We start from the raw sequence: 11,381 nt of genomic DNA on the forward strand, positions 1-11,381 counted from the left end.
CTGCATGTTTTCTTCTCCCTGTGCCGCATACTGCAGCAAGCCTCCAGTCAAACGGCATATCAGATATCCACAAGCCCTCCTGCTGGAGCCCTGAGTCCTGGAGAAAAGGAACAGTGATTAACTAGAATCAGACACCAAATGTTCATCGTATCACATTACAATTGATCTACATGAGCACAAAACAGACAGTATGTCATAACATCATTTCCTAATGTTTCCCCATCATTGCTGAATCAAGTACAAGCTCATGAATAATATAGCAAAAAAAGATATACAAATAGTCATTTTAAATCCATAAAATGCTAAACAATACATAATAAAGGGAGATATGGTACTACAAGAGGCTGCTGTTTGATAAAAGAAATGTGATGGTGGACCAATGAGTCAGCTCTTACTAAGAGGCCCAGGGCAAGGAGGAGTAACATGGCTGGCAGATGCAGTGAATCATGGTTTATTATGACCGCTGCACTGGGGTGCCCCAGCTACTGCTGCGGCCCACATCTCAGACGAACATGCTCAAACCAGCAGAGACCATCGTTGGGCATCACAGAGGTGTGGTGAACCAAGTATTTTACTGGCAGTCCACATAACTCGCATTATAATGTGCAATATACATGAGACAATAAAACACAGCATTGATTTGTGGTAGAAGAGAATTAAAGCACTGAATTAAGCTCATCACCCAGACCAGATCAGATAATTATCTGTACATCACTTCTAACATGTCTACTACTGTTACTTATCAGTTTATCCGATCTGGGAGGTGTTTCTGTTCTTTTGTGTGTAAAGTGCATTACATAAGTGTAGTTAGTCATTGCCGTATTTCCGTATTAATTTGAAAAGTCAAGTGAATTTACATAACTGCACATTGCCTAAATATTACTTCACTACATAAATCATAGAGCTTTGGTACTAGATTATCATTTTGTGTACAATTATTAATTAGAAACATAACAGATTACTTTAAAAGGCCCAGTGCAGTCAAAAACATGATTTCCTATGTTTTATACAGTATATATTTCCACACTCTGAGGTTGGAATAATACTGTTCAATTGTAAAAATTATGATAATGCCCTTTTAGCATGAGAGCTGTTTAAAAATATTGGCTGAAATTTCAGCCTGTTTTGGTAGAATGGAGTTTTGGCCTGCCTGGTGACATCATCAGCCAGTATAAGTTAATAGACCATTCTACAAATATCAGCTAGTTTTCTGGTTACTTGTCGCTTCCATTATGCTCGTCCAATTAGGCCTCTCACTCAGACCATTCTCAGACAGTCATAGCAACATTCTTCATTGAGAAATTGCTCTTTGCTAAGAAGCCATTATGATTCCTTTTTGACCATTTTAATTGAAAACAATCACAGTAAAGTACTTAATTACTACCCATAAATGATTTGATATTGAGTTAAAAACAGCTGCATTGGACCTTTCATACTGCAGTGGGCTAAATCAGGGTCACACAGAGGGATTCTTGGCTGTCTTAAAACAATCGACTTTGAAAACAAAAGTATACACATCACACGTGCATTGTGTCCCACCCACCACCCGCCAAACCCTCTTTTACGCTACTGCTACTCTCTGTTCATCATGTATGCATAGTCACTTTAACCATATCTAGTTGTACATACTACCTCAATCAGCCTGACTAACCGGTGTCTGTATGTAGCCTCGCTACTTTTACAGCCTCGCTACTGTATATAGCCTGTCTTTTTACTGTTGTTTTATTTCTTTACCTACCTATTGTTCACCTAATACCTTTTTGGCACTACTGGTAAGTAAGCATTTCACTGTAAGGTCTACACCTGTAGTATTTGGCGCACGTGACAAATAAACTTTGATTTGACATGGTTATGGGCTTAAAAAAAACAATACACCTGTATTATGTAAGATATATAGTTGAAATGTATTACATTTTCAGTTTACATCCCAATATTACACTTTATATACATCACAGAAGACTGAAATATAACAAAACTGTTATGAACATAGAAACACCGGACATAAGAAGCTTATTACCTAAAATGGATAAATTGAAAGTGTGGGTTCACAGCTCCAATCCAGATGTGTTGGTCATTATTGAGACGTGGTTAAGGAAGAGTGTTTTGAATACTGATATTAACCTTTCTGGTTATAACCTTTTTTCGGCAAAGGTGGGGGAGTGGCAATCTTTACCAAGGATCACATTCAGTGCTCGGTTGTCTCCAACAAGTCTGTCCCCAAACAATTTGATTTGCTGGTTTTAAGCATTAAACTTTCAAATAGCTCTTTGTTGACTGTTGCTGGGTGCTATCGTCCTCCATCAGCACCGGCCTGTACCCTACTTGCCCTAAGCTCTTACTTTAAGGAGCAGTTCTCTCTCTGTGGGCCTAACCCCAAGAAGTTCTGGAAAAATATTAAAGACCTTAAGAAAAAACCCTCCTGCTCACAGCTGCCCATGTCCCTTAATGTTGATGATGTGGTTGTTACTGACAAGAAGCACATGGCTGAGCTCTTTAATCACCACTTCATGAAGTCAGGATTCCTATTTGACTCAGCCATGCCTCCTTGCCGTCCAACATTTCCTCATCTCTCACCCCTTCTAATGTGACTATCCCTGATGCTTTTCCTCCCCCCCCCCCCCTGCCCAGCTACAAAGTTTCTCCCTGCAGGCAGTCACTGAGTCCGAGGTGCTAAAGGAGCTCCTTAAACTTGACCCTAAAAAAACATCTGGGTCAGATGGTTTAGACCCTTTCTTCTTTAAGGTTGTTGCCCCTATCATCGCCAAGCCTATCTCCAACCTGTTTAACCTGTCTCTCCATTCTGGGAAGGTTCCTAATTGCTTGGAATGCAGCCACGGTTCGTCCTTTATTTAAAGGGGGAGATCAAGCTGATCCTCACTGTTATAGGCCTATTTCTATTTTGCCCTGTTTATCAAAAATGGTAGAAAAACTGACTGGCTTTCTTGATGTCTATAGTATTCTCTCGGGTATGCAATCCAGTTTCCGCTCAGGTTATGGATGTGTTGCTGCAACCTTAAAGGTCCTCAATGATGTCACCATTGCCCTTGATTCTAAGCAATATTGCTCAACTATTTTTATTGACTTGGCCAAAGCTTTCGATATGGTAGACCATTCCATTCTTGTGGGCCGGCTAAGGAGTATTGGTGTCTCTGAGGGGTCTTTGAGCTGGTTTGCTAACTACCTCTCTCAAAGAGTGCAGTGTATAAAGTCAGAAAATCTGCTGTCTCTGCCACTGCCTGTCACCAATGGAGTACCCCAAGGCTCGATCCTAGGCCCCATGCTCTTCTCATTTTATATCAACAACGTAGGTCAGGCAGTAGGAAGCACTCTCATACATTTATATGCAGTTGATACAGTCTTATACTCAGCTGGCCCCTCCCCGGATTTTGTGTTAAAAGATCTACAACAAAGCTTTCTTAGTGTCCAACAAGCTTTCTATGCCCTTAACCTTGTTCTGAACACCTCCAAAAGAATGGTCATGTGGTTTGGTAAGAAGAATGCCCCTCCTCCCACAGGTGTTATTACTACCTCTGAGGGTTTAGAGCTTGAGGTAGTCACCTCATACAAGTACTTGGGAGTATGGCTAGACGGTGCACTGTCCTTCTCTCAGCACACATCAAAGCTGCAGGCTAAAGTTAAATCTAGACTTGGTTTCCTCTATCGTAATCGCTCCTCTTTCACCCCAGCTGCCAAACTAACCCTAATTCAGATGACCATCCTACCCATGCTAGATTACGGAGACATAATTTATAGTTCGGCAAGTAAGGGTACTCTCGAGCGGCTATATGTTCTTTACCATTCGGACATGAGATTTGCCACCAATGTTCCTTATAGGACACATCACTGCACTCTATACTCCTCTGTTAACTGGTCATCTCTGTATACCAGTCGCAAGACCCACTGGTTGATATTTATTTATAAAACCCTCTTAGGCCTCACTCCCCCCTATCAGAGATACAGTGCCTTGCGAAAGTATTCGGCCCCCTTGAACTTTGCGACCTTTTGCCACATTTCAGGCTTCAAACATAAAGATATAAAACTGTATTTTTTTGTGAAGAATCAACAACAAGTGGGACACAATCATGAAGTGGAACGACATTTATTGGATATTTCAAACTTTTTTAACAAATCAAAAACTGAAAAATTGGGCGTGCAAAATTATTCAGCCCCCTTAAGTTAATACTTTGTAGCGCCACCTTTTGCTGCGATTACAGCTGTAAGTCGCTTGGGGTATGTCTCTATCAGTTTTGCACATCGAGAGACTGACATTTTTCCCATTCCTCCTTGCAAAACAGCTCGAGCTCAGTGAGGTTGGATGGAGAGCATTTGTGAACAGCAGTTTTCAGTTCATTCCACAGATTCTCGATTGGATTCAGGTCTGGACTTTGACTTGGCCATTCTAACACCTGGATATGTTTATTATTGAACCATTCCATTGTAGATTTTGCGTTATGTTTTGGATCATTGTCTTGTTGGAAGACAAATCTCCGTCCCAGTCTCAGGTCTTTTGCAGACTCCATCAGGTTTTCTTCCAGAATGGTCCTGTATTTGGCTCCATCCATCTTCCCATCAATTTTAACCATCTTCCCTGTCCCTGCTGAAGAAAAGCAGGCCCAAACCATGATGCTGCCACCACCATGTTTGACAGTGGGGATGGTGTGTTCAGCTGTGTTGCTTTTACGCCAAACATAACGTTTTGCATTGTTGCCAAAAAGTTCAATTTTGGTTTCATCTGACCAGAGCACCTTCTTCCACATGTTTGGTGTGTCTCCCAGGTGGCTTGTGGCAAACTTTAAACAACACTTTTTATGGATATCTTTAAGAAATGGCTTTCTTCTTGCCACTCTTCCATAAGGCCAGATTTGTGCAATATACGACTGATTGTTGTCCTATGGACAGAGTCTCCCACCTCAGCTGTAGATCTCTGCAGTTCATCCAGAGTGATCATGGGCCTCTTGGCTGCATCTCTGATCAGTCTTCTCCTTGTATGAGCTGAACGTTTAGAGGGACGGCCAGGTCTTGGTAGATTAGCAGTGGTCTGATACTCCTTCCATTTCAATATTATCGCTTGCACAGTGCTCCTTGGGATGTTTAAAGCTTGGGAAATCTTTTTGTATCCAAATCCGGCTTTAAACTTCTTCACAACAGTATCTCGGACCTGCCTGGTGTGTTCCTTGTTCTTCATGATGCTCTCTGCGCTTTTGACGGACCTCTGAGACTATCACAGTGCAGGTGCATTTATACGGAGACTTGATTACACACAGGTGGATTGTATTTATCATCATTAGTCATTTAGGTCAACATTGGATCATTCAGAGATCCTCACTGAACTTCTGGAGAGAGTTTGCTGCACTAAAAGTAAAGGGGCTGAATAATTTTGCACGCCCAATTTTTCAGTTTTTGATTTGTTAAAAAAGTTTGAAATATCCAATAAATATCGTCCCACTTCATGATTGTGTCCCACTTGTTGTTGATTCTTCACAAAAAAATACAGTTTTATTTCTTTATGTTTGAAGCCTGAAATGTGGCAAAAGGTCGCAAAGTTCAAGGGGGCCGAATACTTTCGCAAGGCACTGTATATACTGCAGCCCTCATCCTCCACATACAACACCCGTTCTGCCAGTCACATTCTGTTAAAGGTCCCCAAAGCACACACATCCCTGGGTCGCTCCTCTTTTCAGTTCGCTGTAGCTAGCGACTGGAACGAGCTGCAACAAACACTCAAACTGGACAGTTTTATCTCAATCTCTTCATTCAAAGACTCAATCATGGACACTCTTACTGACAGTTGTGGCTGCTTTGTGTGATGTATTGTTGTCTCTAGCTTCTTGCCCATTGTGCTGTTGTCTGTGCCCAATAATGTTTGTACCATGTTTTCTGCTGTTACCATGTTGTGTTGCTACCATGTAGCAATATGTGTATGCGAGTGAGTGTGTGTGGTATCGACCTTGGTAGCCAATGCAACGTGTAGGTTGATGACGTCACAGTGCAATAGCCAGAGTCCTGTTCTTTTCTTCCTGGTTGTGATTAAACGTACTCTCTCTCCCTCCCTCCTATCTGATGATGACTACAGTATGTAGGTCATAGCTGGTATGCAGCATCCTGCCCATAGTCACGCAGCACACGAGGACACTTAAGGAGAAAAGGACAGGAAGGAAGTAACTAACCAAGCTATTACAAAACCCAGCAGGGAGTCTGTGGAATTTTCGATTGCATTGACACCCAGACAGAAGGTGGCCTTGGTTTGTGCTGCTGTGATCTGTGACCTGCCAACAGGAGAGCAACTTCTCTGACAGGATCTGAATGTAAACACACACGCACACACATACATACACTGATGCACGCACGCTCACAGATACACACGCAGGCACCCATCACACTCACACATACACAGGTCCCATGGGAGGTGACAGCGGGAGTGTGCCAGAGCCTGAGGACATGCCAGCCGCTGGAGCCTCGTCCTGAGCTGGCATCGTTTGCTGCAATGCGGAGAGGAGGGAGAGAAAGAGAGAGAGTGAGGAAGAGAGGAAGAGAATAGAGAGAGGGGCATAAACTCCCTCACACACAAGCACATTAATTCTGCTTCAAGAGCTCCTTGACCCCCCCCCCAACCCACTACAAACCACCTCTCTTATCCAGGGTGAAAATTAGCAAAGACGGCCCTTTCACCTGAATTATTAAAGTCATGCAGCTTTAAAGAAAAACTTTTCTTTTTTTATTTTCATTCAAGATGGAGCCCTCCTGTTTTCTTCCTTTTCTCAAAGGATGAAGATGAAGCAAGAAGACAGACAAGGATGGATACGCTGACAGAGCTGAGATTCTACATTGCCGTTTTTGAGTTTAGAGGTTTTTGACAGCTGAAACTATTTTATGTGATAATGCTGCTACTAAATACTGATCCTTAAGTACACAACTTCTTCTATCAGAATGGAAGGCTCCCTTTTTTATTTGTTCATTCTGCCTTTCTGAAGGTTAGTTTTTCATCTTTCAGACTGCCTCCACTGTAGGCTCCATATCTAATTCACAACCAAAACAAAATAACCCTAGAGGAAGTGTTCACTGTAAAAGTAATGAGACTTCTAAATGCATAATATTCTTTCTTTCATCAACTTCACATTATGAAGGAAAAGGCCACACAACCTAGCAGGGGCAGATTGGCCATCTGGCAATTCTGGCAAATGCCAGATGGGCTAGACAATTTTTTTGGGCTGGTCGAAGTTGACACACCAAAATATTTTTTTGGTATATAAAAATAAAGCAATGAAAATGTGACATGGCCTGCAACCTTTTAAGAAAAATGTTTAAGGTTTTTGTGCAATTTCTCTGTTATACTACTCTGTAATGAGCCTTTGGCTGATCAGTGGGTAACAGCCGGCTCCCCACATTCAAAATCAAACGCTGCATAATAATAATAATTAACACTAAGGGTAGGTGTTGATTCAGGGGAACATGTTAGTCTGGAGCCCTGTAATAGTAATTAACAGTAAGGGTAGGTGTTGATTCAGGGGAACATGTTAGTCTGGATCCCTGTAATAGTAATTAACAGTAAGGGTAGGTGTTGATTCAGGGGAACATGTTAGTCTGGAGCCCTGTAATAGTAATTAACACTAAGGGTAGGTGTTGATTCAGGGGAACATGTTAGTCTGGAGCCCTGTAATAATAATTAACACTAACGGTAGGTGTTGATTCAGGGGAACATGTTAGTCTGGAGCCCTGTAATAGTAATTAACACTAAGGGTAGGTGTTGATTCAGGGGAACATGTTAGTCTGGAGCCCTGTAATAGTAATTAACACTAAGGGTAGGTGTTGATTCAGCGGAACATGTTAGTCTGGAGCCCTGTAATAGTAATTAACACTAAGGGTAGGTGTTGATTCAGCGGAACATGTTAGTCTGGAGCCCTGTAATAGTAATTAACACTAAGGGTAGGTGTTGATTCAGCGGAACATGTTAGTCTGGAGCCCTGTAATAGTAATTAACACTAAGGGTAGGTGTTGATTCAGCGGAACATATGATAGTCACAAATTTGCAAGATACTGTAGCCTAAGTCTTTTGCTTGGCTTTAAAACGTTTACGGCTTCCGTAAACGACCCCACATCCATGATCTCCAGCACCAAACCAGTGTCTACATATGTGAAAACTGTTTGTTTCTGTGATCCGTGATTAAAAAAGAAGAAGAAAGCTCCTAAAAAAATGCTTCTCTGTGACATCACTCTGATCTGTTCCACCTGTTCTTGTGATTGTCTCCACCACCTCCAGATGTCGTTTATTTTCACCAGTGTATTTATCCCTGTGTTTCCTGTCTCTCTGTGCCAGTTTGTCTGTATGTTTTCAAGTCAACCAGCATGTTTTTCCCCCATGCTCCTGTTTTCTATTCTCTTTTTCTAGTCTTCTCGGTTTTAACCTTTGCCTGCTTTTTTTCTGGACTCGGCACCCGCCTGACCCTCTGCTTGCCCTGACATCATTGTTTTAAACATGAGCTGGTTAAAAAAGAGGAGAAGGACCATCTCTCGCCAGTCACTGGTACAGAAATAGTTGAGAAATGCTGCACTGCACTGGAGATCCCTTTTGGGTTCCAGGTAGAACCCTCTGTGGAAAGGAGTGAGTTGGCAGTGGGCACAGTGATGTGGGCTGGCACGGATAAAATGCCAGGGCCTAATTTTTGTCCCAGTCCGCCCATGCAATGTGGCAGGAGATGAATTAAGCTTTATTTAACTCATAAATGTGACTAGACAGATGAAGGAATTGTAATAAAACAACATTAAACTTTATTTTGTGGAAGTAAAGCAGGCATGAGACAAGTTTTTCCTTTGTCTAACTTCTATTCATATGATCCGGATGACCAGGTGCTTTCGCTCTCTGAGGCTGAAGTGAGGAAAACTCTCAACCAGATGGCATCCCTGGCCGCGTCCTCAGAGTGTGTGCTGACCAGCATGCTAACGTCTTCTCGGACATCTTCAACCTGTCCCTGTCCCAGGCTGTAGTCCCCACCTGCTTTAAGGATGCCACCATCGTCCCAGTGCCCAAGAAAAACAAGGTGACGTGTCCAAATGAATATCGCCCCATTGCGCTCACCTCGGTCATCATATAGTGCTTGAAAGGCTGGTCTTGGCCCACATCAAGGCCAGCATGCCAGGCACACCCGACCCACTCCAATTTGCCAGCGGATCCATGGAAGATGTAATTTCCATCTCTAGTCACACAGAGGTAACACATCTGGACAAGAGGAACATATGAGAATGCTGTTCATTGACAGTTCAGCATTCAATAATATTGTTCCCTCCGAGCTCGACACCAATCTCAGTGCCCTGGGTCTGGACACCACTCTCTGCAACTGGATCCTGGACTTCCTGATGGGCAGACCACCGGCTGTGAGCATTGGTAACAACACCTCCTCCACACTGACTCTTAACACAGGGGGCCCCCAAGGGTGTGTCCTCAGTCCTCTGCTGTACTCCCTGTTCACCCACGACTGTGTGGCTTTGCACGACACCAACTCCACCATCAAGTGTGCCGATGACGCCACAGTTGTAGGCCTGATAGGGAACATGCTCCGATCCACATCAACGGGACTGCAGTAGAGAGAGTCACAAGTTAGGTTCCTCAGTTTCCACATCACCAAGGACTTCTCATGGACCAATAACACCACTACTCTTATCAAGAGGGCACAACAGTGTCTCTCTCTACTTCCTAAGGCGGGTCCTTTCCAAATACTATTGCTGCTCCATCGAGAGCGTCCGGACCGGTTGCATGACAGCCTGGTACGGTAATTGCTCCGTCCATGACCGCAAGGCTCTCTAGATGGTGGTGAAGACGGCCCAGTACACACATACACACATTCATGCTACCCACAAATCACAACTGATGTTACCAGACTCTTAATACTGCTCAGTTTATACACTGCCCCCATCCCCCCTTCCTAATACACATGTAAATATTGAACTCTAAATGGTACCTTTCTGTATTATACTTATACTAAAATGTTTATTCTATTCTACTGAGCCATTTACTTTATGTTCATATTCTTATCTTTTATTTGTTGCTGTATTGTCGAGAAGGAACCTGCAAGTAAGAATTTCGTTAGACAATATATAACATGCGTATCCCATACGCTAATAATAAAACTTGAAACATATTTAATACACTCAAGGATTAAAGGGTTCCAAAAGGGTTCTGCGGCTGTCCCCGTAGGAAAACCCTTTTTGGTTCCAGGTTGAACTCTTTTGGGTTCTATGTGGAACCCTCTGTGGAAAAGGTTCTACAATTAACACTAAAGGGTTCTACCTGTAATCAAAAGGGTTCTACATGGAACCAAAGGGGTTTCTCCTATGGGGAAAGCCAGATAACCCTTTTTGGTCCTAGATAGCATCTTTTTTTCTAAGAGTCTAGGTTGATGCCACAATATTGAAATGGCATGGCTTCGGTTGGCAGGGTTTGAACCTCAGGTCTCAGGTTGATGACGTGTAACGGCTGTTGGGAGGAGAGGGCCAAGCTGCAGCGTGGTACGTGTTCATACTTTTATTAATGGAACTGAACACTGATTAACAAAACAAAGAGAACGAACGAAACAGTACTGTCTGGTGCAGACACAAAACTACCCACAAACACGCAGTGGGAAAAAGCTACCTAAGTATGGTTCTCAATCAGAGACAACGATAGACAGCTGCCTCTGATTGAGAACCACACCGCCAAACAACAAAGAAATACAAAACATAGAAAATGAACATAGAATGCCCACCCTAGTCACACCCTGGCCTAACCAAAATAGAGAATAAAAGCCTCTCTATGGCAGGGCGTGACATGACGTCACAGTGCGATGCTAACTTGGCCATTCACTACATACTGTACTCTAAGGACCCACAGCAGCAGGTCATCTCTGGCAAGGTTAAACTGCACAACCCCAGAGGCCAGCAAGGATCTTGTGAACGACCTACCAAGATTAGGACCATCTGATCCTCTTGAGAAAAGTCTTCCTTCGACGTGACCCACAACTTGTTCTCTGTGACGTTACTCGCAACGTGGTGACACCAGTGTTGACGGGATCAATCCCGTTCAGTTTCCGTTTTTTGGGATGGAAGTCCAGAGCTGAGCCACAGCCCTTACAATAAAATATGTCACATTTGTGAAATCACATTTTCACTTGTGAAATAGCTGTTTTCACATGTCGAGCTTAAATTTCATATATTAAACCATATTTTCACATCTATTACATTTAGAGTTCACATGTTAAAACCCCCTTTTCACAGGATATATATTTTTTTATACCTCACGTGAATTGTAGTTGCGGTTATCGGATATGCAGTTTTACATGTGAAAAACTTTCTCACTTGAGGATCTCACGTTCACATGTGGAATTTGCAGTTTCAAATGTAAGAACTCCACA

Source organism: Oncorhynchus clarkii, chromosome 13 (assembly GCF_045791955.1).
Source record: "Oncorhynchus clarkii lewisi isolate Uvic-CL-2024 chromosome 13, UVic_Ocla_1.0, whole genome shotgun sequence".
NCBI classification, from domain to species: Eukaryota; Metazoa; Chordata; class Actinopteri; order Salmoniformes; family Salmonidae; genus Oncorhynchus; species Oncorhynchus clarkii.